The 12,693-nt window shown below is 40.5% G+C and overlaps 1 protein-coding gene across 3 annotated transcripts in view; it reads left to right on the forward strand.

The window, feature by feature from the left end:
- NUP54 (nucleoporin 54) overlaps nt 1-12,693 on the forward strand; it is a 285,045-nt gene that overhangs the window by 172,936 nt on the left and 99,416 nt on the right. The gene's annotated exons all lie outside the window — the stretch shown is intronic.

The raw sequence follows: 12,693 nt of genomic DNA on the forward strand, positions 1-12,693 counted from the left end.
TTTTATTCAGGAACAAACCTGATTTGCCAATGAAGAAACAAATATAAAGACCTTTGAGTTCAGTAGCCAGTTTTATCTGTTAGGCTTGTATGCCTTTCTTCATATTTGAATTTCCAGCCCAGTTGGATTTTACCCCATTCCTGATCATGATTATATATGACAGAAGGATCTAAAGCTGAGGCATCAAGGGCCTTCTTTTGGGGTGGTCAGGGAGTTTTCCCTGATTAGACTCCCACCTTGTTCTCTCTATAATTTTGCCAATATGGTAACAGGCTTTGGAACCCAATATACATGCACACGTATAAATGTAGCTTTTGAGTGGCTTTTTCAGCAGGCATTTAGGTGAAACTGATGAAGTATCATCTTCATACTCTGAACTAAAGTCTTGACCAAGTTCAGGCCAATTTGTTTGTATGTCCCTTTGTTTTTTAAATGTTTTTATGTTTTATATATGTAACAATTTTTTGTAAACTGCCACATGCATAAGAGTGTGTGGTAAATAAATGATTTTAAATAAATACTCCTGTCCCACTACCCACAGCATCCCTAGCCCTTGTGAGTCTATGTAACAGAAATTGAATGCAAAACTTTAAATTCAGCTTTGCTATAAAACAACGTGTAGGAGTTCTGCTGACCTATTGGACTGGCCTCATCATAGACAATTTTAGATTACAATTGGGTAAAAGCCACTATTAACGTCTGTTTCAAAATCCTGTGTTCCCATTTCTAGCAGGCATTTCATTATCCATTTAAAAGCATCATACAGACCATGATGTAACCCCATCTTCCAGTCTTTGTAAGTTGCACAGTGACTTGTCTTTTGTGAGTCCCTTGTTGTTTTTGCTTTTTATTTACCTAAGACCTAGTTGCTTAAGTTTTTGAACTAAAGGTTTTTCTTTTAATTTGTTTCTGCAGTGGGTGACCTGGTTACTTTCTTGTATTAGATGCTTCAGAACAGGTGGCTTTACTGACACTGTTAAATATGAGCAATGATACAGCAGTCATAGCATTGCATCAGCTAGATAGGGCGAAGAGGACTGCTACATGTCAAAAATGTTGTCCTGTGGAGATAAGATGTTAGTGTTATATTTTCATTCCTGTTCTGTGACTCCCCATTCATTTCTTCTCATTTTAGTAATCACCCTTTGATATACTGAAGGCCAAATTTAAGTTTCCAGCAAAAAAGTACTAAAAGCCTGTAAGTCAGTTTGCTTGCATAGTTTCTTGTTTGTAAAATCTTCATCACTAAATTTCAACTATTAGAGATTTACGGAAAATCATAAACCAGTAAAATATAAGAATAAACCAATTGTAATCTCCAATTATGTTGCCTCTTGTATTTTAATAATTAACGCTCAGCAATAAATACAGTTCAAAAATATGCCAATACTGAAACCTCTTTTCCTGTAGCATTTACCAAAATATCAGACTTTGGCTATAGACCTAACCAGTATCTTAACTTTTATGATCTTACAGAAATTAACTCAAATTCTATCATCTTTGTCTTTATCTTTACCTCCCCAATTCTCCTCCTCTAAGATATATTATGTTAATAATCGCCTAAGATAAATCTGTTTACGTCTCGCTACTATATTGTTTTCATTAATTTTTATTACTCTCCAGTTGTTATCGTTTAAAATCTCTCCTGTTTTCCATCTCCCATGTTTTCGCTCCCTGTTTAATGTAACTTTACCTTTCCACTTAGTTGGGAGGAAGGGCCGCGCAGCCGGCGCCGGGACCCATCGGGGTAAGGCCCTCTTTTACTCGCCCTACCCACGATGGCCCGACACCGGCCACGTGACTGCCCTGCTAACGCGACTGCACCCGCACCCGAACGAGACTAGGCCCGAACGAGACGCACAGACGACGTCACGAACCCGCAACCTAAGAGGGGATTTAAATCCACACCTGATCTCCAGGCGTCGCGCGCCGCCGAAAGAGCGCGACAAAGGGGCCTGCCCCTTTGTGCGCCCCTTAGTGCAGCCCCGAAGAGCTGCCCGACAGACCACCTAAACCACTTTTCAAAATCATTAGACTATCATCGAGTTTCTAAATCGCACCCGGCGCACAAAGCAGGAACCGCTAAACACAGCACATCTCTCAATCCCTCCTAACTGACAAACTAACTACTACCAACGCGCCCTCCTGATACTCTTCCAAAACTAAAACCACAGAGGAACAACATGCTGACAGCCTAACAAACTTACTCTAACCAAGACCATACAAGCGCCAAACAAAATCTCTCTCGAAACCATTCAAGCAACCACACATTCATAACTTACCACATAGCTCAGACACCCATCCAGACGTCCTAAAAGCTCACATCATCATTCACCCTCCCCACTCAAACTAGAAACTTACAAATCAACGAAACCAAACATCCAAATCAGAACTCTGAAGAACACTAGAACTCATCACTCAACACAGAAATCTACAAATCAACGAAACCAAGCAACTAAGAAAGAACTCAGAAGAACACCAGAACTCCAAACAACCTCTGAACGTTTCCCCACATAACAAGATGACTCCGCAAACAGGATTCAGGCACCTTATAAGCATCCCAATCAAAAAAAACATCAAAAACCTAATCTATCTCACCTTCTTCCTTTTAAACGCACAATCTCTGACAAAAAAATTCATATTAATATCTGACCTGATACAAGACACAAACCCCGACTTCATAGCAATTACAGAAACTTGGTTAAAAAATACTGATCAAGTGATACTGAATCAGATCACCAACAACGACTACAACTTATTCTCAATCCCTCGTAAGACACGCAGAGGAGGAGGACTTCTCTTAATAATAAAAAAGAACCTCACAATGACACGGATCACCAACAACCTTCCCAATAAATACGAAATCGCTCTCTTCGACTCCGATTGCCTACAGATTTACCTGATCTACTGTCCCCCCAAGCTTCTAGAAAACGATATCTCCCCACTACTGGAATACCTAATCACAAACATCAACACAAAGAAACCCACAATAATCTTAGGAGATTTTAAGAACATAAGAACATAAGAAAATGCCATACTGGGTCAGACCAAGGGTCCATCAAGCCCAGCATCCTGTTTCCAACAGTGGCCAATCCAGGCCATAAGAACCTGGCAAGTACCCAAAAACTAAGTCTATTCCATGTAACCATTGCTAATGGCAGTGGCTATTCTCTAAGTGAACTTAATAGCAGGTAATGGACTTCTCCTCCAAGAACTTATCCAATCCTTTTTTAAACACAGCTATACTAACTGCACGAACCACATTCTCTGGCAACAAATTCCAGAGTTTAATTGTGCGTTGAGTAAAAAAGAACTTTCTCCGATTAGTTTTAAATGTGCCCCATGCTAACTTCATGGAGTGTCCCCTAGTCCTTCTACTATCCGAAAGAGTAAATAACTGATTCACATCTACCCGTTCTAGACCTCTCATGATTTTAAACACCTCTATCATATCCCCCCTCAGTCGTCTCTTCTCCAAGCTGAAAAGTCCTAACCTCTTTAGTCTTTCCTCATAGGGGAGTTGTTCCATTCCCCTTATCATTTTGGTAGCCCTTCTCTGTACCTTCTCCATCGCAATTATATCTTTTTTGAGATGCGGCGACCAGAATTGTACACAGTATTCAAGGTGCGGTCTCACCATGGAGTGATACAGAGGCATTATGACATTTTCCGTTTTATTCATCATTCCTTTTCTAATAATTCCCAACATTCTGTTTGCTTTTTTGACTGCCGCAGCACACTGAACCTCCACATAGATGACAACCCCAGATCACAAACCAGCCAAACCCTAATAGACATGCTTGCCAGCCTTAATATGACTCAACAAGTAAACTTACCCACCCACAAGGCAGGACACACCCTGGACCTAATCTTCACCAGTCACCACTTTTATGACACATCCGTCTCAGCCAACCCAATCCCATGGTCAGACCACCTCCTACTACGATGCAGAACAAGCAAACAAGACGACACACCATCAAATGATAACAATATCACCTCTTTTAATTACCGACCTCCTTTTCAAATAAACCTATTAAAACAAGAGCTAGGAAAACAACTTAATAACCTAGACCTCTCTACCAGCAACAGAGCAATCCAATCCTGGATACACCTAACGGAACAAACAGCTAATAACATAAACCCCATAAAAACAAAACTGCTAAGTAAAACCAGAGATAAAAAAAACCAATGGTTTAACACATAGCTCAAATCGTTAAAAACAAGCCTCAGAAGACTGGAAAAAGAGTGGAAGAAAACAAAATGTTCAACAACCCTTCAAAGATACCGCACTCAACTTGCCATCTACAAAAAATCGATCACAAACACCAAACGCGACTACTACAGCCAAAAGATAAAGAACGCAACAAATAACTCCAATGCATTATTCAATATCATCAGAAACCTCACGGAAGAGAACAATAACACCAACACACATACCTCAAACAACCTAAGCCATGACCTAGCTATATTCTTTAAAAACAAAATAAACAAAATAACAAGCAATTTTCAAAACAACACATACACAGAAGACAGGCTCGGAACAAACTCCATAACCCCGTGGTCAGAATTCAAGACCATTTCAAACTCAGAAACAGAAAAAATGCTAAAAAAAACCAACCCTGCTCGCCATGACCTCGATACTATCCCAACACGCAATATGAAAGAAATAGCTCACATCATCACACCAACAATTGCCGCCATCATTAACAAATCGCTAGAAGACGGAGAGCTACCAGCAGAATTAAAAACTGCAATTATCACCCCTATACTAAAAAAGAAGAACCTAGATCCCACAGATCTAAACAACTACAGACCAATCTCAAACCTCCCCCTTCTCGCAAAAATGACCGAAAAAGCAGCTCTTACACAACTCAACAAACACCTTGAGGACAACAACATTCTCCACGACGCCCAACACGGATTTAGGAAAAACCGAAGTACGGAAACTCTCCTCGTCAACCTAACAAACAAGATAATAAGGGGTTTCGACAACAACCTAAGCCACATCCTCATCCTACTCGATCTATCCGCAGCCTTCGATACCGTAGACCACACATGTCTACTTTCGAGACTAGCCAGCATTGGGCTCACTGGCAAAACCCTCAACTGGTTCAAATCGTTCCTGAAAGACAGATTCTTCAAGGTCACCATTAATAACCAATCCTCAAATCCTCTCCCACTCGAAACTGGCGTACCACAGGGATCTGCACTATCGGTGACACTCTTTAACATATATCTACTCCCTCTATGCCACCTCTTATCAACCATCGGAGTTACTTTCTATATGTACGCCGATGACATCCAACTCCTCTTCCCAATAACATCCACAATAGAAGAAACATTAAGCACCGCAGCCAAACACCTAAGCACCATAAAAGACATGCTGAACCACCTAAAGTTATGCCTCAACATGAATAAAACAGAATGCATACTCATAGGAAGAAATAACCCTATACAATCCTCCACATCCCTCTCTCTACAAATAGAAAACATCAACATCCAACTAAAAAATTCAACAAGAGACCTTGGAATCTGGATCGACAACGAACTCAACTTAAAAAAGAACATCGCTTTCAAAACCAAAGAAGGCTTCCACAAACTTCATATCCTCAAACATCTAAAACCGCTTCTACACCAACATGAGTTCCGAACAATTCTACAATCACTCATCTTCAACAGCCTCGACTACTGCAACTCCCTCCTGATTGGCCTACCAAAATCTACCCTAAAACCTCTGCAACTACTACAAAACGCCGCAGCAAGAATCCTAACCGGAAAAAAAAAATCTGACCATATCACCCCAGTCCTCAAATCACTTCACTGGCTCCCAATCGACCAGAGAATCAAATTCAAAGCATTAACAACAGTTCACAATGCATTACATTCAACGGACAACACAGCCCTCAAAGATCTAATCCAAACACACAAACCTCAAAGAATGACCAGATCTGCCAACAAACTTCACCTCGAAATTCCATCTCTTCCTCAAGCCAAACTCACCAACACCAGGAACAGAGCCTTCTCAATAGCAGGCCCAAACTTATGGAACAACCTACCACAACATCTAAGCTCAATCCACGACATCAGAGCCTTCAAAAACGAACTAAAGACATGGCTTTTCAGTCAAACATTTATTTATTTATTTATTTATTTAGGGTTTTTATATACCGACATTCTCGATATACATATCAAATCAAGTCGGTTTCCATATAACAAAACTGTCGCCGGTAAGGCGTTACATTAAACAATAGACAAAGTATTGAACAGAGAACGTGCAGCGTAACATTAAACAATCGACAAATTTAGAGATGGCGTGGGATAAGAAACCCACCCCCTGTTGAACCATTACACCTTGACGCTCCCATTCTTTCGATGATACTTTCTATTAACACTTTTCCCCCTCCCCCCCCCACAACACACCCTTCCCCCACCACTCCCCACACCTTGCCCTCCTCCCCCATCCAACCAATCCCAAGACTTCACTTGATTCAACCAACATACTCCGAGCTCCTATTCAGACCCTTCCCAACTATAAATCACTTCTCATGCTCAGCACTTACGTTGTTAATTTTGTTCCATATGATATTTAAAGAATCTGATATACTAACTCTTTTATGTTTTATCTCTCATATAAATCGTCAATTAATATGTTAAATATAAGGTTCTATGTTCTGAATGTTAAATACAGTTCTAATGTTAAATACAGTTCTAAGATATTTGTATGTATTAGGTTGTTATCCTGTAAACCGGAGTGAAGGCAAACGCTATACTTCGGTATATAAAAGAATCCAAATAAATAAATAAATAAATAAATAGTTGTTAAACTGTTTTCCCCCTGTTATATTGTAAACCAGTACGATAAGACCTTGTCTTGACTATAGGTATAGTAAAAGAAGTTAAATAAATAAAATAAATAAATATCGTGCATTCTTACTTGCATAATTTTGAATAGCTTCTCTTTTGCCTGACTTTAATTTCTTCTGGAAGGGTGAACAAAAACAGAAAGATAACATGCAAATAAAATCTTCTGTAGAAAGTGCTGTAGTCTGCCTTTGGATTTAAGAGTAGAATTGGATTTCTTGGAATTCAGAAAGAAATTAAAGCCTTGGCTGCTCCCTGGACTATCATAAAATACATTACATACAGTGGTTTTGATTGGCTTCTACTCTGTGATGCGATATATATATGGCACTATAGCTAACTTGGTCCAATCAGATCCAGTACATATGAGCTAATTTATAATAGCAATTCAAGCTATTATTTCTCCAGAGTGCTGGAGAATTATAAATGTTTAAAGATTTGTAATATAGAATTAAAATTTAGAGGACAGTTTTCAAAGTCATTTTACCCAGTTAAATAGTGACTTACCGTGGCAAAATGACTGATCTGCAAATTGACCACCTCAGTCTGGCTAAAAGTGTGCACAGGCTTCCATAGTGCGTATACATTTATCTGGGTTTTAAAGAGGCTTTACTTGTGTAGATTGGAAAGGAGAAAAAAAAAACACAACATTTGGGACTTTCGAAAGGACATATGTGATTTTGCCCCTGTTTGGCTGCCCACATAAATAGCAGCTGCAAAATACACTACTGCTTTAGGTTCTTATGTTTTGTGTTGGCTACTTTTCAAAAAGAAACATTGTGCTTGCTTTCCTTTGAAAATCTGTTGCCATGTACACAAGATACAACTGCCTGCAAACAATGCAGGCAATTCAAAATTGCCCTATTAGTCAACAAAGCATATGTACTATACTTTGCCTTGTAAACTTATGTACTGGGCATTAAATAGTGAGTGTAGCTATAAGTCAATTATGATGAAAGTTGGAGACATTCTTCTCGCATTATACTATTGTGGGGATATATATTATGTTGTCCACTACTTAGTACAGTATCTCCTGCTAGATATATCTTATGTTATATAACCTCAAAGTATTTTTTAACAAATGCAGTAATTGATGATGGATGTCATATTTACAAATGTATTGTATAATCAATTATGGATATTTTTTTTGTAAACCACGTAGGAATGTTGATTCAACAGGATATACATTTTATAAATAAATACTGGAGGTATGAGAGGGGTTCTGGAATGCAAAAGGAGGTTGTTGGGAGGCTGATAAGAGATTAATGGATGAATTTATGAAATGATATTTGTATAGTGGTGAGTTATTTTACTGCAAATTCTTTCAAAAGTAATGAGGAAGGCAGGCTTTGAGATGTTTTTTTGTTTTAAATGTTTTATTGTGGTATTGGATTGCATCTTTATTTGATATAATTATTGTACACTATTTTGAGCAATCGTTTTTTTATCTGGAAAGTGGTCTATAAATGCTTATAAATAAATAATTGATGACAAAAAGGTAGTCATTGTCTTATGATTTCAGCTTAAAGGCTGCCAGTGTCAGAGAAAAGCACTTCCTTAGCATCCCCTGCCAGCTAATGGAGACAAACTTTCTAAGCTGTCTCTACTCTCTCTTAAAAGCTGTAAAAGGGCACTTAGTCAATATTCCTCTGTCTTTAGCAAGATGATGCAGATCTTCGAACAGCAAGAGAGAAAGATAGGACCTAGGACCAGGTAACCTTAGATTACTTGCCTTAGAGGGGGCTTGACAGAGACCTTGGGGGGCTTCCAGGTGACAGGAAAGAAGGGGAAACTCTGCATGTTGTGCTGGTCCTGGAGAATGTCAGTTGCCACCAGCGCTTTTTCTTTGTATGTGCGCTTGGAGAGAGAAGATCTGGAACACTTCTGGGGGTATCAGGACTGCATGTAGGACTCTCCCCATGGACAGACAGTATGGTGACATGACTGCGGAGGTGCTTTTGGCACTGATGGAAAAATATGCCATTTTGTAGAAGACGCTGATAACTGCAGGACAGAAAATTGGATCCAATGCAGCAGGCAGTTTTGGGGCCAGTAGACTTGATTGCATATTTGTCTCCTCTCCCAGGGAACTTCAGTACTGCAGTGGAGGGGGTTGGGGGAGGGACCTTTTGGTTGATTTTGTTTTGCTACTGCCTAAGATATATTGTTCTATGCAGCAGGCAGTTGGGCCTTCTCTTGTGATTACTCTGGGAACTGAATTGAAGAAGGAGATGGGTCTTTGGATCAGGGAACTACTCCTAAAATGCCCAAACTAAGAATCAAGAGCAATCTGGAGGCTCCGCGAGGGTCAATTTTCTCAGGATGGGATTTCCAGAAGGAAACCCTGAGAGAGCTCAGTGAGACTGACTCAGGAGATTTGGAGGAAGGAGGAATTTTCCTCTTCCAGAGAAAAAGTCAACAGTGGTGAGACTGTTTTGGAAGGAAGAGTTGTAAGCTGTAATTGCTTACGTGGTTACTGTGCTGAGCATCACAGATTACTAGCCAGAGGCGAAAGAGATGGAGTATCCTATTTCAATAGGGTTCAAGAAACTAGTTCTTTCCCCCAAGCCATTAAAGACAGCCATAGCAGAACAGGAATTCCTGGATTTGCATATGAAGGTGGCATGCTCCATGGCTAAGATTTATCATCTGCCCAAGAAGTCAAGAAGTGGTAGAGGGGACCTTTTGCCTTCCTCAGGTACTGTGTTGGTCTCAGTAATTACCTGAAAGACCACAATTCTTATGGAAGAAGTACAGCTCTTTGGGGTCCTCAGGACCATAAGGTATATGCTCTGCTGAAGCAGTTCTTTGAGGCTTCAAGTTTTGGCTTTACAAGTCACAAGCTGACAGACTGGTGGCAAGGGTTGTACTTCGCTGGGATCAGCAGGGCTCAGGATAGTCAGAAGGGTAGGTTCTCATCTGATAGGCACTCATGGAATCGTGAGGGGCTTTTGTGGTGGATTCTCTCTATAATTAGGGCATCAGGCTTGACAGTGTCAGCTAAAAGGGCTCTATCACTGGGTGGTAGATTTGGCTTACAAGTCTCTGCATTGCAAGGTGCTCTTTAAGGGTTTTTTGTTCAGAGAGGGCTTGGAGAAGTTGATAAAGGACCTAGGGGAGTCTTAGGCTCCTAGATCAACAGAGGACAGGAGCTGGGAATCCTCCAATGGGGGCCCCTCTTTCAGAGTGTGCTTTAGAGATGCTAAATGATACAGGTCTTGGAAACCTTTTCTTGCCCAGAAGACAAAGGGCTCTAGTAGGTGTCACTCCTTTTGTGGAGCCTATGGAAGGGGAGTTGTGGGGGAGGTTCAGGTTCCTCCACTTGAGCTTCCAAATGAAGGTTTGGGTGTCCACTTAGGAGTGCTGTGATTATGAGGTTGCCTTAGGCAGTTCTTCCAGGATTTGACCCACATGATATAGGATTGCTGGGTTTTGGAAGCAATCAATGGATATGCTCTGGAAGCCAGCAGCCCATCTCAGGTGCCTTTATTATATCTGCTTATCATTTAGCAGTCAAGAAAGTTGGTTATCTACCCTAAGGCATTTGATTTTAATGGAAGTGGTGTACCCATTCTAGAGGCTGAAAGGGAGTTAGCCTTGTATTCCATTTATTGGATAGTGCATTCAGGCTGATCCTAGACCTCAAGGGAGTCAACAAATTTTTTTTATTGTTTCCATGCGAAAGTATGAATCAATGTAGTCAGTCTTTGTGGCAGTAGGATGAGAAGAGTTTCTGATCTTGCTTGATCTCACAGAAGCTGATCTTCATATTCCAGTTGAGAAGCTCATCAGACATTTTTAAGATTTGTAGTGTTGGTCGAACATTTACAGTTTCAGGCGCTGCCATTTGGCCTTGCCACAGCTCTGAGAATATTAATCAAGGTTATGGTCATGGTAACAGCATTTCTACGCAAGGAGGTGGGGTTGGTACCTTTATTTAGGCAACTGTTGATAAGTGCTAAGTCAGAACAGGAGAGCAGAGAGGCCTTTCATGGGAGACCACAGACCATGTGCTCCAGGCAGTGCACTTCTCAGTTGAATAATCACATCTGTGATAAGAATCCAACTGGGAGGATCTAGATCCATTCCCTTCTGTACATGCTCCCTGGACATCTACCTCTTCAGACTCTCCCGGGCCTCCTTTGTCAATGAGAGAAAATTTTAATCCTGCATCCAAGGAGACTATGTAGACAACAGGGCCTGCTGAAGTGATCATGGGTCATCCTGGGCTAGTCATTCTGGTAGCATCGGATTGTCTAAGATGTCCATGGTATGCCGACCTGGTATGGATAAGAATGGGCAAGCCATTGAGGCTTCCTCAAGGCAAAAATCAGGGACCAGCAGTAATAGAGGATTCTGCTCAGTTCTTGCTTACAACTTGGCTTTTGAGAGGGATACATCTGAGGAAGAGGGGTTTTTCCTTTACAGTGATAGGGACTATTTTGAAGGCTCACAAGTATTCCATGTTGGCCTATATTTATTGTGGAATATTTTTGAGGAATGCTGCCAAGGAGAAGTTATTTCTTCCCGAAAAACACCAGTTCCTGTGATCATGTGTTCCTTCAGAAGGATCTTGAGAGAGGGTTGTATCTCAGTTTTGTCAAGATTACAGGTAGCAGTTATAGCATGTATTTCAGGAAAGAATTCAAGAGATCTAATCTCTCATCTGGATAAAATCTGTTTTCTAAAGGAGGAGGTCAAACACATTAGTCTACTGTTCCGTTAAGAAGTGCCTCCCTGGGATCTGGATTTGGTTTTGAGGGCATGACAAAGTTTCCATTTGAAATACTGAAGGCAGTTTCATGCAAGGATTGGTGCTTTCCTTTTTGTTGAAAGTTGTATCTCAGTTTCATCTAAACCAGATCATTTCACTCTTGGTGTTTCGAAAGAAGGATTGTTAAGGGTCAGAGGAGTCTCTCCAATCTTTTGATGTTCAGCGAGCTTTGTTAAGGTACCTGAAGGTCACAAATTTTTTCCGGATTCAAATCCTCAATCCGAGTAAGTTATTTGTGGTGCTCATTGGTCAAAGGAGGGGTGAAGCAGCTTCCCAAGCCACAATTTTTAGATGGATCAAGAAGGCTATTGCCTCAACTTATATCAACGCGAGATTGATAGTTCCGGATGGACTTTGTTCTCCCTCTTTGATTGTGCAAGCCTATTGTTGGGCAGATTTTATGGCAGTTTTCCCGGGAGACATTAGCAGAGCAGTGCTATGGTCTTCCTTGCATTCTTTTTCTAATCATAGTTTCTTTTTCCAATCATCGGTTACGTTTATAGGCCAAGCGAGAGGCTGCTTTTGGAATGGGAGTTCTGAGAGTTGCATAGGCTTCATCTACCCACTGTAAGGGAACTTAGATATGTCCCATTAGTCTGGACTGGTCTGTTAGAGATGCTAAGGAAGGTGAAGTATAAACTTCCATTAGGTCTACCAGACTAGTCCAGGATCCACCCAGGAAGATTGTGGCTCTAGGGTTAGTACAGAGTACTGTGATGGGAATAAAGGCTGCTGTTTCACTGTAATATAGAAAAAAATAAAAAAGAGGAGGTGGTGTTTTCATTTTTTCTGTTATGGTTCATTTTGAAACATCCGTGGAGTGTTTTTATTGGTTATAAAATATTGGCTAATTGCCTTGCAGCTCCAGCCTTTAAGAAGAAAGTAGATGGAGCTTAAAAACATTTTCTCTGTCTCACTCTGCTGGCAGGGGGGAGGGGGGACAATTCCATTGGTCTGGTAGCACTAAAGAAAAGGAATTTAATGTTGAGGCCCATATTCAGAAGCATTTAGCCAAATAACTCAAAAATTATCCTGCTAAATGAATGTTTGGGCACTTA

This window comes from Rhinatrema bivittatum, chromosome 1 (genome assembly GCF_901001135.1).
Source record: "Rhinatrema bivittatum chromosome 1, aRhiBiv1.1, whole genome shotgun sequence".
Taxonomy (NCBI): Eukaryota; Metazoa; Chordata; class Amphibia; order Gymnophiona; family Rhinatrematidae; genus Rhinatrema; species Rhinatrema bivittatum.